The following is a 22,967-nucleotide window of genomic DNA, read 5'->3' as shown; positions in this document are numbered from 1 at the left end:
CTAAAACATCATCTACGACTAAGGCTCCGTTTGGTAGGGCGTAAAACATTTTTCTGGAAAACCGTTTTCCTCTATTTTCAGTTTTACATTGTTTGGTTGGCAAAGGAGTGCGTGTAAAACTATTTTCCCTTGGAGTAAAATTACACTCTTAATGATGGAAAACCATTTTCCCTTCAAAATGAAGGGAAAACTATTTTCCTTATCTCTCTTACACACTCCTCTCACTACCTCCTTACTTTCCCTTTTTCATCTTATTATTTTTCTTACATGGAGCCAAACAACGAAAAAATATTTTTGGAATTGTGTTTTCCATTGTAAATTTTTTTTCAAGCAAATCATTTTACACTGAAAATGTTTTACGCCCTACCAAACGGAGCCTAAATGAAAATCAATTGATCCCTTATAAGTACTCTTCAGAGCTTGGATTAGCAATAAACTATTACTTTCCACAATAATTTTGTCATATACCAACTCTAAAGCTACTTGTAAACCCAAAAAATGATCGTTGTTTCGGCAGCTGGAATACTGAATATCTCAATTCATATTAGACTAAATTATTGCACTAGACAACACCACACCAGCAGCACCTTGACATTGACGACATACAACCCTAACACATGACTCCATCTCGCCAAACTTACCAGATTCAACATATATTTAGCTTGATCCATCCATCATTAAGTGGCTTCTGCCGAATAGGATGACCATTGTGGACAATTGACATGATATTGTTCGCTAGATTACTAGCTGAAATGGCATCCCTGCAAGTTTTAATAGCATAGGCAAGAGTTGAATCAGCGACCTTGAAGTCTCTTCCGTTACCATTTTGCACCATGCCCCCAATATATTCCAATATACAAATCCAAGTCGTGCGCCCATTGCACCATGCTCACGTCCACCGCAGGCTTCTGCGCTCCGCGCAATTGCCTAGTCAGCTTTGCTTTCACGTTTTTCGATGCACTTTTCACGGTTTAGGATGTATTTAGGAAGAGAGTATTGACTGAATTTAATTTTGCTTCATAACATTAAAAATCAAAATCAAATCTAAAATGTAATAATCTGTGGATTTCCAATAAATTTGATGATGTAGGAAGATTTCATGATGTAATTAGGATGATGTAGGATGGTAAAAATCAGATTTTTTGGGTGAATATTATAATTTTTTGCCTCATGCCCCCTCTTTATTTACTATAAATACCCCCTTTATTATCATTTCAAAACAACATCAATCCCACCTAACACAACTTGAAGTCCACTTCATTCTCCATACTTCCTCCCACTAAAAACCTCATTCAAGAGAGAAATAGAAAGAAAAAGTTAAAATTAAAAAGTAATTAGTAAGTAAGAAGTTCATCAAAGAAAAAATAAAAAAAGTTGTAGTTAGTAATTAAGTGAAGTCACAAACTCACTTAGAAATTAAGAAAAATCAAAATAGTAAAAGTCTTTGCAAAGGAAGTGCATCATTGAGGTAGCAAGATAAAATTATGTTCTTGTTAATTTTATAATTATCTCCTTAATCACATACTAACTCTCTCTTTATTTTCTCTTATCATTTTTTTAGAATTTTGGATTGATTTTGGTATGTGGAAGTCCATAAGTTCCCAATCTTAAATCACCTTACTAGAATGGTTAACTTTAATGGGAAGACTCTTAGGAAATATTTGTTTATGTGGTTTTGCTTAACCAATTTATTGTTAATTTATCACCAAAAATTAAAATTTCATGAAAAGTTCAAGTGGAATTGTACTTAAACATCTCCATAAAAAAAAGAAATTTGATGTTGTAATTATGGTCATTTTAAATTTCTTACTTAATCTCATTTTTCGTCTGTATTGTGTAAATATTTTATAGGATGTAATATTCTTTTATGATGATCAAGATGTTTTCAGATGCTGGACTTTGAAATTTCTAAAAAAAATTGTACTGTTAATTAAAATTCATACAAAATTGTTGTGAAATCTGATCTTATCTAGCACCATATGAGCTTGTTCTTCCAATGAAGTTTGAGCTAAACTCATTTAGCTAAAACTAAAAATAGCAATATTTAGTAGACATCAGTAGTTTTCCAACAACATAAAAATGGTGTTCATGTGAATTTCATACAATTTTATCTCATTTGTACAAAAAAGTTCAAATCACCAAATTCCAGAATACTGATTTCTCTTTAGTTAATGAAGTAAATGAAAAAGAGTCCTAAAGATGTCCAGCTTAAGTGAAATTTTCCACTCAAGTCCTTCAAAATGTCTTGAATGCTCATACCAAAATTCATATCAAAATCAGTTCGTTAAGTTGAGTTTCATAGAACATATTTGGTAAAGGTCTTGTTATGACCGATTTTAGTATAAGATTCACCATAACCCGAGCTATCATTAAACGCATGTAAACTTTTGGCACAATATAAGAGCTCACTGACCTAACCATAAGCATATCACATGCGTAATTTTACGCTTTCTATAGAAAGTTATGGATTTTGGAAGTCAATATAAGAACAAAAGTGTAATCCGAAAAGTTGAAATAAAGTGATTAACTCAATTTTCATGAAAAATATTTTATTTTCATACAAAAATTATAATTAAAAGTCATTAAATTATAATTTCCTCATAAAATGACTTAAATTTATTATGTAAATAAAAATCAATAAAAATCATCAACAAATATTAAATTTAACAAGTTAATTAATCTCTAATTCTTATAAGTTTTCAAATAAACATGAATTCAAAAGCCCATTCAAGAAGATAAAGGTCAAGGAGCATCATGTCGAATATAAAGATTGAAGACTTGTATATATCATAGAATTTGAACATTTTTATTGTAATGATATTTTCATTGTAAATAGTTATTAAATCACTCAATTAATGAAAATTATAAGGAGATGTTTATGCATAATTTTCATAAATATTTCAACAATTCATTTTGAATAATAAAGTGAGCAACTGTTACTATCATTTTTAGATGCTGGATAAACATTTATTATGGTATATTGTATTAAGCCTCGAAAGGTTTAATATTTATAGAGGCCCAATCATATTACGAAGCCCATGAAAGAAAGCCAATAGAAGTCAAAGAATAATTAAAGCATTCAGGAGATGGAAAGCAAAGACGAGGAAATAGGCAGTTAACAACATGATCATGGGACAAGCTACGTAAGAAGCAAGAATGTGCATACTTCAGTGCCAGAAAAAACAGTTATGATTTGAATCGAAGATGATTCAAATCATTTCCCTCCAAAGATGTATGGAAGTTGCGTAGCATATTGGTGTATAATTACAAGAGAGATGATCGGGCCAAAGACAACAAACACAACACACAACAACTTGCAACTTACTTTCTAGCGTAGCCTTAGCTTAGCATAGCCAACCCCCTTCTGGGATTAGAGTTTAGTTCTTAGACTTAGAGCATGTACTAGTGACGAGTTTGTTCATCTCTACTTTAAGCAGGAACTCATGGAGGTAATCATCTTTGTGTTTTCCCTTTAATTATCCAGCCTGGATTATTTTCATATATGTTATAAAATTTTATTTTAGATGTTTCTGATATGAATGGAAATATTTGGCTCTAATTAATAGATTAATTATTGCTCATCTTGTTCTATTTAATGTTTTTCGCCTGAATTCATTAGGCGTTGTAGTTTAACCAATTAGATTACAACAAAATAAGTTAGCAAGGTTTTATCATATTAAAACCGGTAACCCCTAGGGACTAAGACTCCTATGGCATTCAATATCAAACTATTGTGTGTGCATTGACTTGTGTGTAAAGTCAACCAACTGATTTTGCACTAACAAGTTTTTTGGCGACCACAATAGGAGGAGAAAGATTCATAATCAAATTGTGAAATTTCTTCTTTATAACTTTTATAGTTTAATTGTTTAAAACAACTATTGTTATTTTCTTTAAATGTCGGATACACATTCTCGAAGAAATAAGAAAGTTCCTAGAATTGAATCAGGTTCCCAAAACATGGGAAATAATGATTCAATACCTTCAGAGACTAGGGCTCCAGAGAATAATGATTCATCATGTCCTGGAAGAGCCAAATGGAGAAAATCCCCAAAGGGAGGTTTCATCTCCAAATAGTACTGGTCGTGGATTAGTACATCAATTGTATTAAAAATTCACACAAATAGTAAAACAATTATTATTGAAAGCCATGGAGAGTCAAAGACAACAATTTGATTCTAGCTACAGAATTCTAGCCCATGAGTCAACCAGAGTCTTCACTTATATCCTCCAACGGATAAGTGAGGATAATAGAGATATCAACTCTAGGCAAATTGATAGAATACTTGTAGATATCAATGATACTATGAATGCAACTTTCACAACAATGTCAACATATCTCGCTACTGAAGTAGTTACTCGCTTAGAACCACTAGCTAAAAAACATTATCAGTTAAATGAAAGATTACTTAAGGCTTTAGAAGAAGTTCCACTAAATAGAACACAAGGAGATCGTGGCATAACGCCAAATCTAATAGCTTACCCACCAAGGGTACATTTTTCCAATCCTAAAAATAGAGATTCATTGGTCTCAAATGATCCACAAACTTCCTCCCATGAGCGCCAAACAAGGGCAAAGCCCTTGAGCTTTGGAGAGAATAATCATGGAAAATTTAGGAGAAGTGATGCAATGGCAGCAGGCGTGGAGCCAGGCTGACCCCAGGCGTCAGGACATCACCAACCTACATTTTCCATGGGTGGTGGACACTATAGTGACAACACACACCAATCTGGACCATCACATGGAGGACAGAGGCAGGGTACTTTGTTGCAAACAATAACCGTTCACCTCATGCATATGTGCCTCTTAATCAACCAACTATGGTTGTTAACCCTTCTACACCTTCTGCTTATATGCCTTACCAACCATCTATCGTTGGGACGTCTCATTATGGGAATGCTCTAGGCTATGGTCAGAACCAGGCTCCATTTGCCCAAGCAACTGGCGTTTACCAGCAAGGAGTATCCATAAATGGGCATGCATTCCAGCCACAAATGGCACAAGGAACAACCAATCCTAACTATGTATATCGTCAGGATGTTCCTATGGGGGGTTATCAAAATCAACCTTACACACCTAACCCTAGTCCTATGTATGATCAACCAGTAGGCATGGGAAATGGGAATATGGGATATCCAGGGAGAAATTAGGACCCCTTGGCAGAACAAGTTGAGTCACTGGTCCAAAGACTAGTAGGAGATAACTCTAGGAGAGGTCAGAGGCAGATAGGTCAAAAGCCTTACCTTGAATTGATTGATAGAACCAATCCATTTCCTAGAACATTTAAGAAATATGAGTTTACTTTATTCTCAGGCAATGATAGAGTATCGGATGAGGAACATTTAGTTAGGTTCAATTGTTAGTGTAGGGAAGCAGCTGATATCGAGTTTTTAAAATTAAGAATATTTTCCATGTCATTAATTAAGACAGCTTTTTGGTGGTACAAAAATTTACCACCAAATTCTATCCACTCATGGCAGGACATGCAAGTGCAATTTACAAATTATTTTGCACGCATTGAACCTGGAATGACTTTAGTGATCTGGCCAGAATCCAACAAAAGTTAGGAGAGTCTATAGAAGACTACCTAGCTAGATTCAAAATGGCTAAGATCAGGTGTCATGTTAACGTCCCTGAAAAGAATTTGTACAAATGGCTCAAGATGGAATGTTGATTCAATTTCGTAAAATCGTAAAAGGTTTGATGGTCATGCCTTTGGCGATTTTGTTGAGTTAGCAAAATTGGCCGTAAGATATGAGAGAAACCTACAAGCTGAAAGTGCAGCGAGACACCAAAGTTTCTCAGCTCAAAATGAAGAGCGCTTCCACTTTGAAACTGCATAAGAAGTGGACGTGGTTGAAATCAATCAGGGGGTACCTTATAAGTGTTTATGGCGCCAAAGGACTTGAAATTTGGACAAAAGAGAACATACACAAAAATCTAATGCCATTTTTTATTGGTTATTATCTAACAAAAAGATAAAACTAGTAGGAAGGCATAGAGTAAAAACTTTGATGAAGTTAAGGGTAAAAAAATACTGTAAATGGCATGATACAATAACTCATGATACTTCTAAATGTATTGTGTTTAGAAACAAAATACAGAATCAAATTGGTAAGAAAAATATCATGTTTCATGATGATGAAGATGTTAATATGGTTGGGATGGGAGAACCATTCGAATTATTCTGTAGTATGGTGAAAATTAATAATAGTTTTACTATATAATATGCAGGCATCTCAAGCTACCGAAATAGGTAACCAACTCTTCAATAGATTGCTTAATGAAGGAATCATGGTTATGCCAAAGATAGCCAATGAAGAAGGTTTGGAAGACATGTGCATATGGCATATGAATGGGTCACATACAACAGACAAATGCCAAGTCTTCAGAGGGTTCCTTACTAGACAATTAAGTCTCAAAAGACTAGTTGTATCAGAAATGGAACATCATGCCATGGAGCTAGAAGCCTACAGAACCAACTTAGCTAAAGCTAAGGTTCCTGTCGGTTCTAAATCAACTCCAAGCCTAGCGATGCCTAAGGAAAGAGCTAAGGCCTACAAAGAGGCCGCTCAAAAATTCCCATTGCAAACCAGGGCAATAGAGGGATTAAATGCTTTAAGGGGAGGTATGTGCTCATCATATGTAGACAAACTAACCTTTGAAATGGTTTGAGAACAGATCATCCAAAACGATCCTACATATGTGCCTGCTTATCAGTGCCTATTCCAGAAAAGGTCCAGAAGTCAAGGACCAAGGAAACACAATGGCCCTGGGTCACACCTTTCCTCAAAAGGAAAAGAAAGGGATCTAAGCCAAACTCTTGTACCTAAAATTCTCAAAAGAAAGGAAAAGCTAATGTAAATCATGGAGATGCACGACCTAAGTCAGTGGTAAGGGTAGCACCACTATAAGATGTTCAAAACCTACACAAAAGTAGGTCATCAAGGATGAAAGAGTTAAGCATCAAGGCTGCTACAACTAGGGCTCAAATCAGTACTCAAAACGTGTTGGAGTCCCTCATAACAAACATTAGAATTGATGAGGAAACTCTCCAAGCTAGTATTACAAGGTTGTTGCCTCCAGAAGAAAAGCAACCTGATTCATCATCTATAAAGATGGACGACGAAAAGATTCTCTTATGAAAGAGGCTCTGGAAAAAATGGTGCTAATGAAGATTATGATTCAGAGTTTGGATTTGAAGATCTGGATTTATTGGTGTCAAACAGTGATCTGTTGTCAGATGAAGACCCATTTATGACTGAATCTCAGACAAAAATTGGTGAGAGACAGAACATGCAATGTGACGTAGTCATGCTACCAACAGAGTTCAAGAAGTCAGAGGACCAACCAGGACTCCAAACCACTGCTACGTCATGGGCAGACGAGGTTGACAAAGAAGAGAGAGCGGGTAAATTTAAAGTTACTTCTTCTCGAAGTTTATCTTCTTATTTGAATCCACCTCAGAAAAAAAGTGCTTAATAAAACATCCTTAAAAGCTAATCTAGAGAAGCTAATTATAGATAAAATCTTTAGATCATACGATATTGATAATAAGCATACTAAGGCTTTATTCCTAAATGTGGATTTTGAGGGAGTTCGTTTAGGCAAATTATTGGTAGATACTGGAGCTACTGTCAATATTATACCACTCTCTATATTTAGGAAAGTAGGAAAAACTAGAAAATATTTGCATTATATACAAATCAACATAACTGGTTTTTCCAATTTATCAGAAAAGGTGGAAGGAATGGCTATTCTAAAGATAAGAGTAGGAACTAAATCTACTTTTACTGGTTTCTTCATAGTAGAAAGTGGTACTAACTTTAATGCCATACTAGGAAGAGATTGGTTGCATCATAATTATGCCATTCCATCATCACTCCATCATATTTTAATTTTATGAAATGATGATGCCTATGAAATGGTACAAGCAGATAAGGAAGTTTGCCTAATCACATCTCCTGATTCTGTTTTTATCAGGGACTCTCTAAAGCCAGTTCCCACCAACAGAATTGAGGTTGATCTACAACTTGAGTCACAAACTCACCAAGAGATAGAAGACTCAAGTGCAATTCTTATTCAAGAAATCGAAGACGTCCCAGAAGTTGAATACATTCAGTCAATATATGAATATGTTTAATAGGCGTCAAGCTATGATCAATCACTAGCTCTAGTTAGTTTATAGAGTTAGACTATATTTTTCTAAGTTTATTATGTAGTAGACCAAGAAGAATATTGTAATGGGTTTACCCCTATTGTTGATCAAGTTATGAAAGAGATAGTTTTTAGAAAATACCAAGAGAGTTTTCTTATAAACTCTAATATATGTTGCTTAACCGTACACGAATTTGAATCTCTAGAAGAAGATGATGAAAAAGTATGGGTTAAAAGTGAGGATATTAAACAGGAAGTTCATGACCCATTAGAAAAATTAACTTAGGGGATGATGAAAATCCACGCTTTACTCACATAAGTAAGCTTCTCACTTGTTATTTCACTAGGAACACTATAAGAGGGGGGGGGTGAATTGTATGTGTAGAAATAAACGTAACTTTTTGCGGAAATTTAAACTTAAACAAATAAACAAGCAAAAGGAACACAAGGGATTTTTACGAGGAAAAATTTCTTGGGCCCAACAAGAAGAAACAACCTCGACCACTAGGGATTTTAAACTCAACTCTTTCACTAATTAGGTCAAACAACTCTGTTACAACCTAATTCTACTTATGAGCCACACCTTGAGTTCCTAAACTCAAGTTCCTGAGCCACTGTTCCCTTAACAGCAGTTCCTCTCAACTTCACTCAAAGTCTTCTCACACTTTCTAGCCTTACACAAAGCTTCTTTCTTACAGAACTTCACTCAAAGTCCCCTTACCCCAAAAACCAAAATATAATTGATCGAAATAAGCTTAGTGGAATTAGAGTAAGAAAGCAAAAAACAAATGGCTATTATGACAGAATGAAGGCACTGACACTTTAATTAGTCAAACTCACTAAATCACTTAGTCAGACACACTTTGGAACTTACTTAGACATATTATTTATAGTAACAGTAATTTAGAACGTGGGAATTAAAACATGCATTAGTGAAAAACCATTATCCCATGATGTTCCTTACCCCAAGGAACACGTTCCTCAAAACATCCCATGAGCCCATGATCATTGTTCAGACATGGGCGTGTTTTTAGTTACTGCTCCTAGATTATAGTAACTACTTTGAGCATTACTCGAAAATCAGATTTAATTTAAAACATATTTAATATTAAAACTGAAATTAAATTCTTTTAATAAAAATGTTATCTTTAATTAAAATTCGTAAAAATCGAATAATATTTTTATTATCTTTTTGAAAAACAAAATCTTTTCCTTAAAAAGATTTTCCATAAAATTAGATTTTCTCTTAAACAAAAACGGTTACCTATATTTTAGGCATTATCTTCTCAACTGTCGTCAATGTACCGTTGTAATGCTTCAAGCCTAAATCTAGTTCCTTTTATTTGTTCGTTCCTTTAACTCAGTAGTTTAGTGTCAATTTGTCTGTTCCTTACAAAGGAACAGATTATCATTCTAAAAAAAAAAGATGCCACAGTTCCTTACCATCTTTACTCGTTCCTTTACAATGGAACAAGAAATAAAACGCCTCGCTTCATTCTTCTTGCTCCAATGCTGCTCCAGTATCAATTAGGGAAACATCTTCACTTAGTCTTCAAAATCCACACTTGATTTCTTCCTTGACTTAGTATTCTCTTTGTTCCTTTCAATGACACCTTAAAAACATGCACTTAAATAACTCGTTAGTCCACTACTTAGTTTGCATCTTTGTTCCTTTGTCATCATCAAAACTAGGGTTCTACAATTTCCCCCTTTTTGATGATGACAACAAAGGTACAAACTAAGGAAATAACAAATAATATAAGCGAATGAAAAAGACAAAATAATAAAACAGAAAATGAAAAATAAAACCAATTAAAGTATCTTAATTTTGATTTTTCATTTACCTTAAAAATTTATTTTTTATTTTATATTTATTTTGATTTTTAGATTTATATTTTAGTTTGTTCCTTAATCTTTCCCCTTTGTCATCTTCAAAAAGAGCAAACTCTACGTGATGTCATGAATTGTGAGCAAGACCTTGAGACCATGAGCAAGCACCAAACATGGTTAAGTTAGAATATACAAAGGTTAGACTAGCTCAAACATCAATCACAGAATACTAGCCATTCCAAGTAAGAAATAATGCACAAAAAATCACAAACGAAGATAAAATAGCAAAAGTCATATTTATATAGCACTTGTTCCTTTAAGTACAAAAAGAGACAAAGAAAGAAAAAGAAAAAGAAAATGAAACAAAGCTAAGCAGTCTTGTTCCTCGAAAGAAAAACAAGAACTAAGAACTAGGAAGGGAAGGGGAATGGTGTTCCTCAACAACTTCTTCTTCAACCACATCCTCCAATTTCTTCATCACCTCCCTATGATTTTCACCAATTCGCTGCTTCAAACTCTCAAGGGCTAGGGCCATTGTCTCCATCTTCTTCTGTTGATCAATCACCATATCACTTAGAACTTTCATTAAACCCAACATCTTATCAGTTTTAGCATCTAAAGTCTAGTGAAGGTGATTATAAAATTTAATCATGTGCTGTGCAGGAAGACAAACTTCATTTACCCAGCCAGAATCATCAGAAGGAACTTGTTCCTCACCCTTAGAACCAGAGGTAGAAGGAGGTTTTGGCGGAGGAACTGGGGTGGTTTCTTTTGAAGGACCATCAGTTCCTGGAGTAGAAGCAGATGGAGAAGTGGTGGTATAAATGGGAGAAAGAAAAAGGTGGTGGTGGTGGAAGATCAATAGAGGTGGTGGAGAAGGGATTGGGACCAGTCAACTCATCCTTTAATTGTTCAAAGCTAGAAGGAACAGAAAAGGATGAGGGAGAGATGGAAGAGAGTTTAGTGAGAGGAACAGAGATTTTTGGTGATGATGGAGGAGTTGGTTCCTTAGTAGAGTTTTGTTCCTGTTCCTCCGCATCAGAAAGAACTAATGGAGAGTCCTTGTTGGAAGGAACAGGGGCAGTTTGAGCAATTTTCAGTCTAGAACTCTGCCTTACTCTTTTAGGAACCGAAGGGGTAGGTTTTTTGGCTATTGTTTTGCGTCTCTTAGGTTTAGGTTCCTTTGGTTCAGTGGGTGCAGGAACTTGTTCCTCCAAAATAACATCAGCCAGTTCCTCTTCAACTGCCCTAGGCAGTTTCCTCTTGCTAGAGGAACTGGGAGCAATTCTCCCTTGAGTTAGTACTCCCTCTTTCACAGAGAGGTCCAAACCATGAAGTGTTTTCTGATTTAGGATATTTCCTTGCTTAATTCCTAACGTAGGCCATCCAGTTATCCTTACCTTAAAGTGATGAAGGAGAGAGGTGATTAAAGCTCCATAACCAACTACACAGTTGTTTTCGATGCAATGAGTAAGATGTTGGATGAAAAGAGAAGGGAAGTTTATTTGGATGTGGTGGTCTAGGCAGAACATATAACACATGTCCAAGAGACCCACTTCATTCCTCTTTTTAGTTCGAGGAATGAGTGCTCTCCAAACTAAGTTAAAAAGGATTTTGTGGACAGGAGAGAGTAGGTTGTGGTTAATTTTATTCTAGCCAGCAGTTCCCCCAAAAGATTCAACAATATTGTCTTGGGGAAAATTGGGAAAGGAAACAGTTCATTTCCGTTTAAAGTACACATCTCTTCCTTTGCAAGGAACTTCCCAAATCTTTACCAAAGTTTCTTTAGAAAAGTTTATTTTCTTCCCCCTTACTTCAGTAGTGCAAATGCCATCAATGTTAGTAAAATTTGCACAAAACTCATCCATAGCTAAAGGAACTAGGGCATTGTTAAATGCGTATTCAAACAGGTTTTTCATACCCTGTTCCTATAGAATATCAGTCAATTCATTGAATTTCACTTCTTTTGCCCATTCTAAATCGACACAAAAACCTAAAACATACCTTGACTCACTTCTTTCCACTTGTTTCTTGGAGGAAGAAGTAGTCGTTCCTTTGGAAGGAACAGGGGTAACTTCTTCTTCCCCCTGAGTTTATTCCGGGGATTCTTCTTCATCATCCTCCCCAATCAATTTTCTCCTTCTCACCCTTCTTCTCAGTGATTCTAATTTTTGTTCTTCTTCGACCATGGGTGTTTCTTGAATTTTTTCGGTTTCTAGGGTTTTGGTAGGAGAAGAGGGGTTTTCCATTTTAGAGGTTTTGGGAGATTTTGTGTTTGGAAAAGGTGAATTGCGTGAGGTTTTTGCCATTTTGTGAAGTAAGTTTGGGGTTTTATGGTTTGTGAAGAGGTGTGAAGAGGATAATCAATGGTGAAGTTGAAGCGACTAAGCAACACGGTTTTGGGGATGAAATAAAGAAGGAGAAGAAATGCATGTAACAGTAATTGAAGAGTTACACGCAAAAAAAAAAAAAGATAAAAATAAAAAAATAAGCAAAAAACAGATAATGAGACTCATGATTTAATTAAATCTGCTTCCTATATTTTTAGGATTTTCGGATCTTTTTGGATTTTTAATTTTGGAAAGAAAAAAAAGCTAAGGAACTTGTGCTATAGGAACAACTTATACTACATATCAACGTTCTTCATATTATGCATGTTTCTTTAACTTAGGAACAGTAAGGGGAGTATTATGTGACATTTGTGAGTTGTTTTATCTCTTTAAATTCATGTTTATGTTTTTAACATCTTATTTTGCAATGGTCTTAGGCAATCAAACACAATCACTTCATATCACATAGAGTAAGTCAAATTAATTCAAACATGGGGGAATGGAATAGGAACAATTACTTAAGTTTTATTAAACCTAACTCAAGCCTTAATTTTTCATATCTATCTCGTTGTAGAGGCTTAGTTAAGATATCAGAAATTTGATTTTCAGTTTGACAAAACTCAAGCTTAACCAATCCTTTTTCCACATTTTCTTTTAGAAAGTGATGTCTAATATGTATATGCTTAACTCATGAATGATGCACTGGATCTTTTGACATACTAATGGCACTGGTATTGTCATAATAAATAGGAACACAATTAAAGTTTATTCCATAGTCACATAGTTGTTGCTTTATCCAAAGCATTTGAGAGCAACATGCATCTAGGGGTGAAAGTTCGGCGTGCGGTTTGGATTAGGGCCTAATCCAATCCGATCCAAATAAAATTTGGATTCCAATTTTTCAATCCGAATCCAAACCAATTAGGGTTTGAATCCGATCCAATCCAATCCGAAATTTCATACTCTAGATTGGATCCGATCCGAAAATCCGATTTTTTTAAAACTCTAGTTTTTCGATGAAATAAATTAAGCACAACAGCAGCCTAGTAGATCTAGGAAATGAGGAATTAAGTGCAGTTAGTGTTTTAGGGAAGGATTGAAGTGCTATGTGTATTGGGCTATGGAGTAGTTTTTTATAATAAAAAATCAGTTAAGCACTTAAGCCCAATCCAGATACATAATACAAGGCATATTACTATTCGGTTATATTGGATTTTTGGATCCAATTACCCTCAATCCAATCCGATCCGAAAATCCAAATTTTCAAAAAATCTCAATCCGAATCCAATCCGAACACAGTTCGAATCCGATCCGAATTACTAATTCGGATTGGATTGGATTGGATTTTGGATTTTATCCGAATAACTTTCACCCCTACATGCATCAGCAACTACATATTCAGCTTCAACAATGGATAAAGCAATTTTGTTTTGTTTCTTGGTGCTCTAAGAAACTAAACTATGACTAAGAAATTGAACCAAACCTGAGGTGCTTTTCCTATTTACAAGATCTCCAGCATATTCAGCATCAACATATCCCTTTATCTCAAATGTGCACTTCTTGGATAATAGAGTCCAAGATCATCTATTCTTTTCAGGTATCTTAGAATTCTCTTCACGGCGGTTAAATGAGATTTCTTGGGATTAGCTTGAAATCTAGCACACAAACCAACACTGAAAGCTATGTCTAGGTGAGTAGCAGTTAGATACAAAAGTGAACCAATCATTCCTCTATATTTTGTTTGATCAACACTTTCCTATGGAGTCTTCATCTAATCTAGTTGAAGTTCCCATAGGAGTGTGATTTATCTTTGAGTTTTCGAAGCCATATTTCTTCAATAGTTCCTTTATGTATTTTTGTTGGTGAATAATTATTCCTTTTTCAGTTTGCTTGATTTGTAACCCAAGAAAGAAATTTCACTCACCCATCATACTCATTTCAAATTCATTACTCATGAGATTTGAGAATTCTTTGCATAATGTTTCATTGTTGCTCCGAATATGATGTCATCAACATATATTTGAACAAGTAAAATGTCAGTTCCTTTCTATTTTAGGAACAAGGTTTTATCCACCTTTCCTCTTTCAAAATTGTTTTCTAAAAGGAACTTAGATAATCTTTCATACCATGATCTAGGCGCTTGCTTTAACCCATATAGAGTCTTGTCAAGTATGTAGACATGGTTTGGAAGATTATTGTTTTCAAATCCAGGAGGTTTTGCAACATATACATCTTCATTTAAATAGCCATTTAGAAATGCACACTTAACATCCATTTGATATAATTTAAATCCCATATAAGCAGTAAATGCAATTAGAATTCTAATGGACTCTAATCTAGCTACAGGAGCAAAGGTTTCTTCATAGTCAATTCCTTCTTGTTGATTATAACCTTTTACTACAAGTCTAGCTTTGTTCCTGACAATGGTTCCATACTCATCTAGTTTATTTTTAAACACCCATTTTAAGTCAATTACTTTTTGTTGTTTAGAAGAAGGAACTAGATGTCATACCTTGTTTCTTTCGAACTCATTTTAATTCAGCTTGCATAGCAGTGATCCAATCAGAGTCAGTTAGGGCTTCTTCATGATTTTGTGGTTCCATCATTGATAGGAACGCATGAAATGCACAAAAATTCCTTAACTGAGATCTAGTTTGCGTACCTTTTGATATGCACTAGTGGAAAAAACATCAAGTGCTCCGGTTAAAAATCGTACAAGTGCTCCGTATTTGACCCGTAGCAGATGCCATACGAGCACTTGACCATTTATCAAGTGCTCCGGTTGAAAACCGGAGCACTTAGATTCACAAGTGCTCCGGTTGTATTAATAACCGGAGCACTTGTGATTATTATATGCTCACAAAAATTCAAGTGCTCCGGTTGATAAGAAAAAACCGGAGCACTTGTGAATCAAGTGCTCCGGTTTTTTCTTATCAACCGGAGCACTTGGCTATTTTCATTTTTTAAAAAAAAAAACACTGCTACTGCCAGCATGCAAGCTAGCAGCAGCTAGTAGCATAATATAGTAATAGTATCACTAACTACTATTCCATTTTGATTTTAAGGACATCGAGATGTATTACTTTTCTTAAGAAGAAGATATCTCTATATATATTAATGTGTTTCCACTTATACTGCAATTACCACTTCAATTTCCAACTACGAGCCTATCAAATGCACATCTACTTTAGTAAAATAATGAGAATATTGATGGACAATTGCACATATACAAAGTTAGCCAGCTTCTTGATCAAAATAGTTTTCGAACAATTGTAATTATATAGTGCAGTAGGGTGTATATCCTTGAATAATACAAAGCACAGTAAGAATGACAGATACAGTGCTACCAGAATATTTCTTACTAAAATGCATGTTTTGACAGTCAGCTTATCGTACCACCCATGAAGAAACAACAGAGAGCTCCATTCCTGGGAGTTGACTTCCACCACTTCCCAGGGCAACACCTAGCTGCACCTCCGGAACAGATACAAAGGAGTATAGAACTGCTCTTCCATCCAGCACAGGCATCAATTGCAGCTGATGATTAGAATGGACATATGAAATTCTACAGTATTGACAAAATACCTCCCAGAGATTGGTAGCAAAATTCACAATAGATGATGTTGCACCAGGCCACTACAGCTTCACGGCGAGATGTCATAGCACACTTGAGATTAGACCATGACAGACAGAAAAACAAGTAACAATACAAGATAAGACTGCACTAGAAAGACCAAACTAACAAAGTCAATACTTGCACCAGACCAACATATCCACGAAAAACTACATTATATAAGAGAAATTCACTCACCTGAAACTCTTTAACTTTAAACGTTGAACAACGATGGTTGTAATAGATTATAGCAAATATTAGAGACATAGAAAATTACTGCCACAACAAGCTCAAACTACATATGTATTTCATGAATAACCCAAAGAAAGGGATAAGAAAAGCAGGTGCAGATACCAATAGGCATGAAATGCAAATGTGGGGCTCATATCCAATACATTAAAAGGAACTAGGAGCATCAGATATGTTGGTCTCATTAAGGTTAACTCCAGTCTAACTCCATAGGTTGTTCAGCCTGTTTAACGGTTCAGCAGTATCATAGGAAAGAGCAAATAATGCACTTGTTTTTGTTCAATGAAATTGGCCACAAAGAATAGCAGCAAGAAATTAGATGGCAAACATTAACAAAATCGTAACAGTGATGATCCATTGCATAGGAAAAGTACAATAAATATCCAATTCATCTACAATTCTTAAATGACAACCCCCCTCTCCCCCACAAAAAAAGGAAAAAGGGAAAGGGGAGCAAAAGAAATGATAAAAAGTACTAAAGAAAGTTTAAACCCTTACACTTCAGTAAATTGTCTATGTCAATACAGCTGCAAGCTTAGCTACAAAGTGACAGTCATGGGGAAAGCACAACTCAAGTTATAATGATGGACTCCTGGACCTACAATAGAGGCTGGCATAGGTCAAAAAAATTATAACAAGATTTTCTTAAAATATCAAATGATAATACCATAGGCTTGCACATAAGGATATTCAACCAATTGTGGCAAGAAATTATAGAAAATCAATTACCAAAAGTACCAGTAAAATCAAGACACAATGGAAATAACATTATAAATGAGATATGCAAAGCTTACAATAAAATAAAGTATCTTCCCCAACCAAGGATGAATCCCATACTTGGGTCATAAGTAACCCATAATCCACTTCCATGTATGGAGGTGTGACACTTATGTAGTCAAAAGTTGTGCCACTACCTGCAAGCAAGCAATAAATTTGTATTATATATGACAACTTAACATGGAAGATTCATGATAACATCAGATCATTTGGAGAACTAGTTTTTGATATCATAGGAGGTAAATATTCAACGGAGATAGCTATTTAGTTATTCATGTTTACAGACAGGGGTATTAAACTGATAAAAAGAGGGGCGACTTTAGCTGTCTTACCCTGAACTTCCGCTAAGAATTAGCTAGAAAAGTAAAACAGTAAATTTCGAGCAAATAAGCAATGATAATATAATTGTATTGCTGGATTAGTGTGATCTCCTCAAAGTATAATCTCCTCACTCTTCGAGAGGTGAGAGTCTCCCACTGTGTTTTTTCTCTATATTTTGATCAAATGAAATTCAGAAATTGCAGTAGCCAATGTTATAGCTTCATGATAATTAAACATGCAGAAAATAGCAAATAACAAAAAACAAAAATGTCTTAGAGATATTTGTGTCATGGAAGAAGCTAAGAATGGTATGATACAGATAGAATAAATCACTATAAATGTATATAATATGGTCCAGGTACTTGTATGGTGCAGAAACATGTTTATAATTTAAGTAAAAAAAATAATTTCATAAAAATATAATAATAAAAAATGGAGCATAATGAAGGAAAGTGAAATGTACTTGGGCAACAGCAAAGAGTAGTCTCATCTAGCATACCAATTTCCTGAAAAAGGACGTGGCTTCCTATCTTATGATCGGCAGGGACAAGTTCCCAAGGCCTTTGAACCCTCTCAATATCATCATCGTGAAGCGTAAGTTCATGAGCTTCAAGGTGAAGCTGCTTCAACACCTAAATTTGTCATCCAAAAGTTCAGACTACTGTAGAAAATCAAGCAGAAAGAGACACAAAACAATGATGTTCAAAACAAAGTCACCTCATAGAGATACAGACATGTACAGACTACAGTTAATGGAAGAAAGCACACTAAATGTATGAGTTTCATCATTTCTTAAACATTGTCAACACTAAAGGATTCATATGGCAGATTGTAACAATTACTCACACCATAATTAATAATGGGATTCCAATATTAATCATGAAAACCATGGGAAAACAAGGTTAATATTCAAAATTGACAAATAACGAAGCCAGCAAAGAGCACACACCTCATATTCCTCAATTTTAGCTAGAATAATCCTAATTTCATTGGCCTTCCGTCCGGATTCTCCAAAACCGACAACAGGATGATTAATCAGCCCCTCCTCCAACATGTTTAACTACACTGACACAAAATCATGTATAGCACGGATATTAATTTAGAACATCATATAGAATCAACAGCAAGAAGTCAGCAAGAACACAGCGGGGGCCTCTATCTATGTAAGAGAATGCCCGTTAATGTGTCCAGGTTAATTATTTGAAGAAGTGTGGAGGCAGGGTCAACTAAGAAACAACACACACAGAAGGTTAGTGAGAGAACCAAAATGTCACCTGTCTTTTCTGCCACCGTATGTATGCCTTTTTTGTCAGAGAATTCTGTGCGTGAAATACAGCATAACAGCTCCAAGGGCACAAAGGTATCCATTCTTTTCCCCGGCTTTCCAGCAAGAGCAGGCATGCAAATCCTAACTTCAACAGGATTCTTCAACTAAAGCTATCGAATTCGACTACAATTTACTAAATCCTTCGATTGCACGCCATCAACTTCAACAAATGCAGAATTTCGAAATTCAGAATTTGAACATTGCTCAATTCCTCTGTAAAAATCAAATAAAATCCTCTAAACAAACCAACAAAAAAATCATTCAAGAAACAATTTTTTTATTAAATCAACCAAAAAATCGTATAAATATAAACTTCCAAAAACCCTAATTAAAACCAGACTCAATTGAGCAACTTTCATATACAATTCACTAACAAAGAACACATCGAACAATAATAAACTACAAATTATGCAAATGTGAAAACAAAAACTACAAAAAGAGGAGATAAAATTAAGATTTAGAAGAAAAACGGCACGAACCATGACTAGCAGCTTGATTGAGAAGTTGTCTGATCTGAATTGATAGCATCGACTTGATCTCTGACCCACTCCATTGTTTTTCTCTCTCCTTTGACCTAATTCCGGCGAGATTTGACGTCCGATGGAGAAGCGCGTAGCACGACTGGAAGCGAAGGAGTTCTGAGTTTTTGAGGGTTCCAAATTGATAAAGTGAGGGTTATTTTCTTGAGGGAGGAGTTTGAGTGCAGTAATAAAGTTAAGCGCGCGGTGATTATGTGCAAGTATAAGTGCTTCGGTTGACTTGTCAAACGGAGCACTTGACATCAAGTGCTCCGGTGGACTAGTCAATCCAAGCACTTGTAAATTTTTAATATTAAAATATTCACAAGTGCTTGGGTTGATTATTCAACCGAAGCACTTGACAAGTAGCACATGCAGTTTTTTCCACTAGTGATGTCACTGATTATGAGTTCCATTGGATGTGACTTTTGTTGTCTCCAAGGTGTTGGGTGAAACTCTCTTATAGGAACAGGTTGTTCCTCTTGAGTTTTTTGAGTAGATGAGGAGCTATGATCAGTTGTTCCTCTGTTAGCCATTGTAGACTCAGTTCCTGCGTCTTGAGGAACAGGAACAGGTCCTTCACCATGAGGAACAGGAACATCATTGTTGTGATAATTTTCATTTTCTTCGTTCCTTTCCTCTTTTACTTATTCTTCTTCATTTGAATCTGCATTTTTCTCACTTGGTTGTACCAACCCAATCTCATAGTCATCAACCTGTATGCTTGGATTAAATTTGTTAGATTCATCAAAAATTATGTGAATACTCTCTTCAACACACATAGCTCTTTTATTGTAAACTCTATAAGCTTTACTATGTGATGAGTATCCTAAGAATATTGCTTCATCACTCCTTGCATCAAATTTTCCAAGATTATCTTTCGCATTATTATGAAGAAAATATTTGCAGCCAAATGTTCTAAAATAAGTGATATTGGGTTTATTTCCAAAGTAAAGCTCATAAGGAGTTTTGTTTATTGATAGGTCTCATCGTGGCACGATTAATTATGTGACAAGCAGTGTTAACAGCTTCAACCCAAAAGTTCCTTGAAATTTCACTAGCAATTAACATAGTTCTAGACATTTCTTCCAAAGTTCTATCTTTTCTTTCTACAACACCATTTTGTTGTGGTGTCCTAGGGGGTAGAAAAATTATGATCCAGACCATTAACTCTGCTTAAGTCATCAAATTTATAATATTCAAATTCTTTACCATGATCGGATCTAATATGCATTATTTTATGACCACTCAAATGTTGAACTCTTTTAGCAAAGACAAGGAACTCATCATTTGTCTCATCTTTACTAGAGAGAAAAATAACCCATGTATACCTAGAGTAATCATCGACAATAACTAATACATACCTCTTTCCACTTCTACTTTGAATTCTCATTAGTCCACATAAATCCATATGAATGAGCTCTAATGGTTTAGTGGTGCTTACTATAGTTTTAGATATGAAAGAGGTTCTAACTTGCTTTCCTCGAGCACATGCATCACAAACTTGATCAATATTAAATTTTATGATGGTAATCCCAAGACGAGATCTTTTGATCTAAGTTTGTCAAGTAATGAGAAGCTAGCATGTCCTAGATGCTTATGCCAAAGGAGTGAATCATCTTCAATTACACTAAGACATGTTAGTTGATTTTAGGAACAAGATCAAGATCCACAATATATGTGTTCCCTTTCCTTGTTTCTTCCAAGATAACCTTCTTAGTTTTAATGTTAATGATCAAGCATTTTTCATTATTAAATTCGACTACATTTCCCTTGTCACAGAATTGGGAAATAATCAATAGATTATGTTTTAGACCTTCAACTAAAAAGACATTCTCAATGGAGTGTGATGGTGACTTACCAACCTTGCCCATGGCAACTATGTTACCTTTCTTATTGTCACCAAATGTCACACTTCCACCTTCGTACGTTGAGAGTGAAAGAAACTTAGTTTTGTCTCCTATCATGTGCTTGGAACAACCACTATCAAGATATCATGTGTTGTTCCCCCTCACTAAAAATCAACTAATTGTTAGTTGTAGGAACCCCTTCTTTCGTGGGTTCCCATTCTTGACTAGGACTTGATTTGACAACCCATTTTTTGTTACTTATTTTCACATTCTTGCCAATCATCTCAGTGTTCAGTTGACATTGGTTTATGTAATGTCTTAACTTTCCACAATACATACAAAATTTATCGCTAGGTAGGTCAACATATTTCTTAGTCTTGTTCCTTTTCCTGTAGTTTTCAAAACCAAGACCTTCTTTTCTCTTGGTCTGTGGTTTCTCAATCCACTTTGGAACAACCATCGTTTTGCCTCTGTTCCTTGCAACAACCAGTTCCTTCTTAAGATTACAGATTTGTTCCTTTAAAATAATTTTCTCTTTATTCAAATTTTCGATCTCAGATCTGTATCCTTTCAAAGGGGTTGATCTAATATCTATCAAAGGAACTCATAACAGGGACGAAATTCCTTAAGTGTGAAATTTCTAAATTAATTAGATAATTATTCTTTTTCACACTCTCATAATATTCTTTGATTTTTAATTTTTATCAAACAAATCAAAGAATCTAGTTTCAACATCTGTTCTCATTTTCTTAAGCCATTCTATATGTTCTTTGCAAACTTTAAGAGCTTGTTAATTTTGTTCACGTTTACCACGTTCATCTCTACATTTAAGAATTGCATCATAAAGAAGATCATATACTTCAGTCCTAGTTTTGCAATCTAGGTCTGACTCAAGTCCATGTTGGCTTACCTTAACATTTTCTTCATCTTCTTTTTCATCAATGTTTGCCATGAGGCAAAGATTTGCAGTTTCTTCAATTTGCTGTTCTTCTTCCTGTTCCGTTTCTGAATCTTCCCAAGCAGCTATCATTGCCTTTCGAACATTTGCCTTAGAAAAAGGTGCCTTTGATTCTTTGTTCCTTTCAGCAAAGCGTTCCTTGTTCCTTTCTTTGGTTTTATCATTATCCCAAAGTGGACATTCCTTGATGAAGTGATCTGTACTTCCACATTTATGACAAGCAGCTTTGTTAGAAAATTTTTTACTCTTACCTTTAAAGTTCCCATTTTTCATGTTCCTGTACATCTTTCAAAATTTCCGAACCATGAGTGTAACACCCCGACCAATACGGAGTCGAGTATATTATCACCAATGCGCATCCAGGGCCAACAACTGTCCTCAATAACCAACACAAGTTCTTCTGGCGCATTTTGTCCTCACTCATGCACACCCTGAGAAACTTCCCAGGAGGTCACCCATCCCTGGACTACTCCCAGCCAAGCACGCTTAACTGTGGAGTAACTAAGGAAATAAGCTCCCTAAAAGAAAGATGCATCTTGTTGGAATGAGTAGCCTGCTAAATCCCTTTAAAGCAATCATGAGGGGTATTACATACACCCCCACTTGAGAACAACAACGCCCTCGTTGCGCCTGAGGACTCCACATATTTGGTCACAACGACCTGTGGGTCGCCCCAGCCTGGAAACTGCTGAAACTCCAGATATTCGGTCTGATGACCTCTAGGTCGCTCCTTATGACAATGCAGCCCCAGAATCCTCCCCTGCTAGGCGCTTGAGGACTCCTAATATTCGGCCTAACGGCCTTAGGGTCGCCCCAACACGCGGTCGCAAGGTTGCTCTGATACCATTTGTAACACCCCGACCCATACGGAGTCGAGTATATTGTCACCAATGCGCATCCAGGGCCAACAACTATCCTCAATAACCAACACAAGTTCTTCCGGCGCATTTTGTCCTCACTCATGCGCACCCTGAGAAACTTCCCAGGAGGTCACCCATCCTTGGACTACTCCCAGTCAAGCACGCTTAACTGTGGA

At 35.5% G+C, this 22,967-nt stretch overlaps 1 long non-coding RNA gene across 2 annotated transcripts; it reads right to left on the bottom strand.

The window, feature by feature from the left end:
* Positions 1–17,807: 17,807 nt before the first annotated feature.
* Positions 17,808–18,634, bottom strand: LOC104908400 (uncharacterized). Of its 2 annotated transcripts, none has more exons than XR_007271073.2 (3): positions 18,553–18,634; positions 18,228–18,338; positions 17,808–17,939 (listed from the first exon to the last, which is right to left on the bottom strand). It is a non-coding gene; the product is annotated as an uncharacterized LOC104908400 (long non-coding RNA). The 2 variants fall into 2 exon arrangements; XR_007271074.2 differs by having other exon boundaries at positions 18,228–18,343; positions 18,553–18,633.
* Positions 18,635–22,967: the final 4,333 nt, after the last annotated feature.

This window comes from Beta vulgaris, chromosome 2 (assembly GCF_026745355.1).
Source record: "Beta vulgaris subsp. vulgaris cultivar EL10 chromosome 2, EL10.2, whole genome shotgun sequence".
In the NCBI taxonomy this organism is placed as follows: domain Eukaryota; kingdom Viridiplantae; phylum Streptophyta; class Magnoliopsida; order Caryophyllales; family Amaranthaceae; genus Beta; species Beta vulgaris.
Note: the sequence above shows the minus strand (reverse complement) of the source record. Positions and strands in the feature narration are given on the sequence as shown.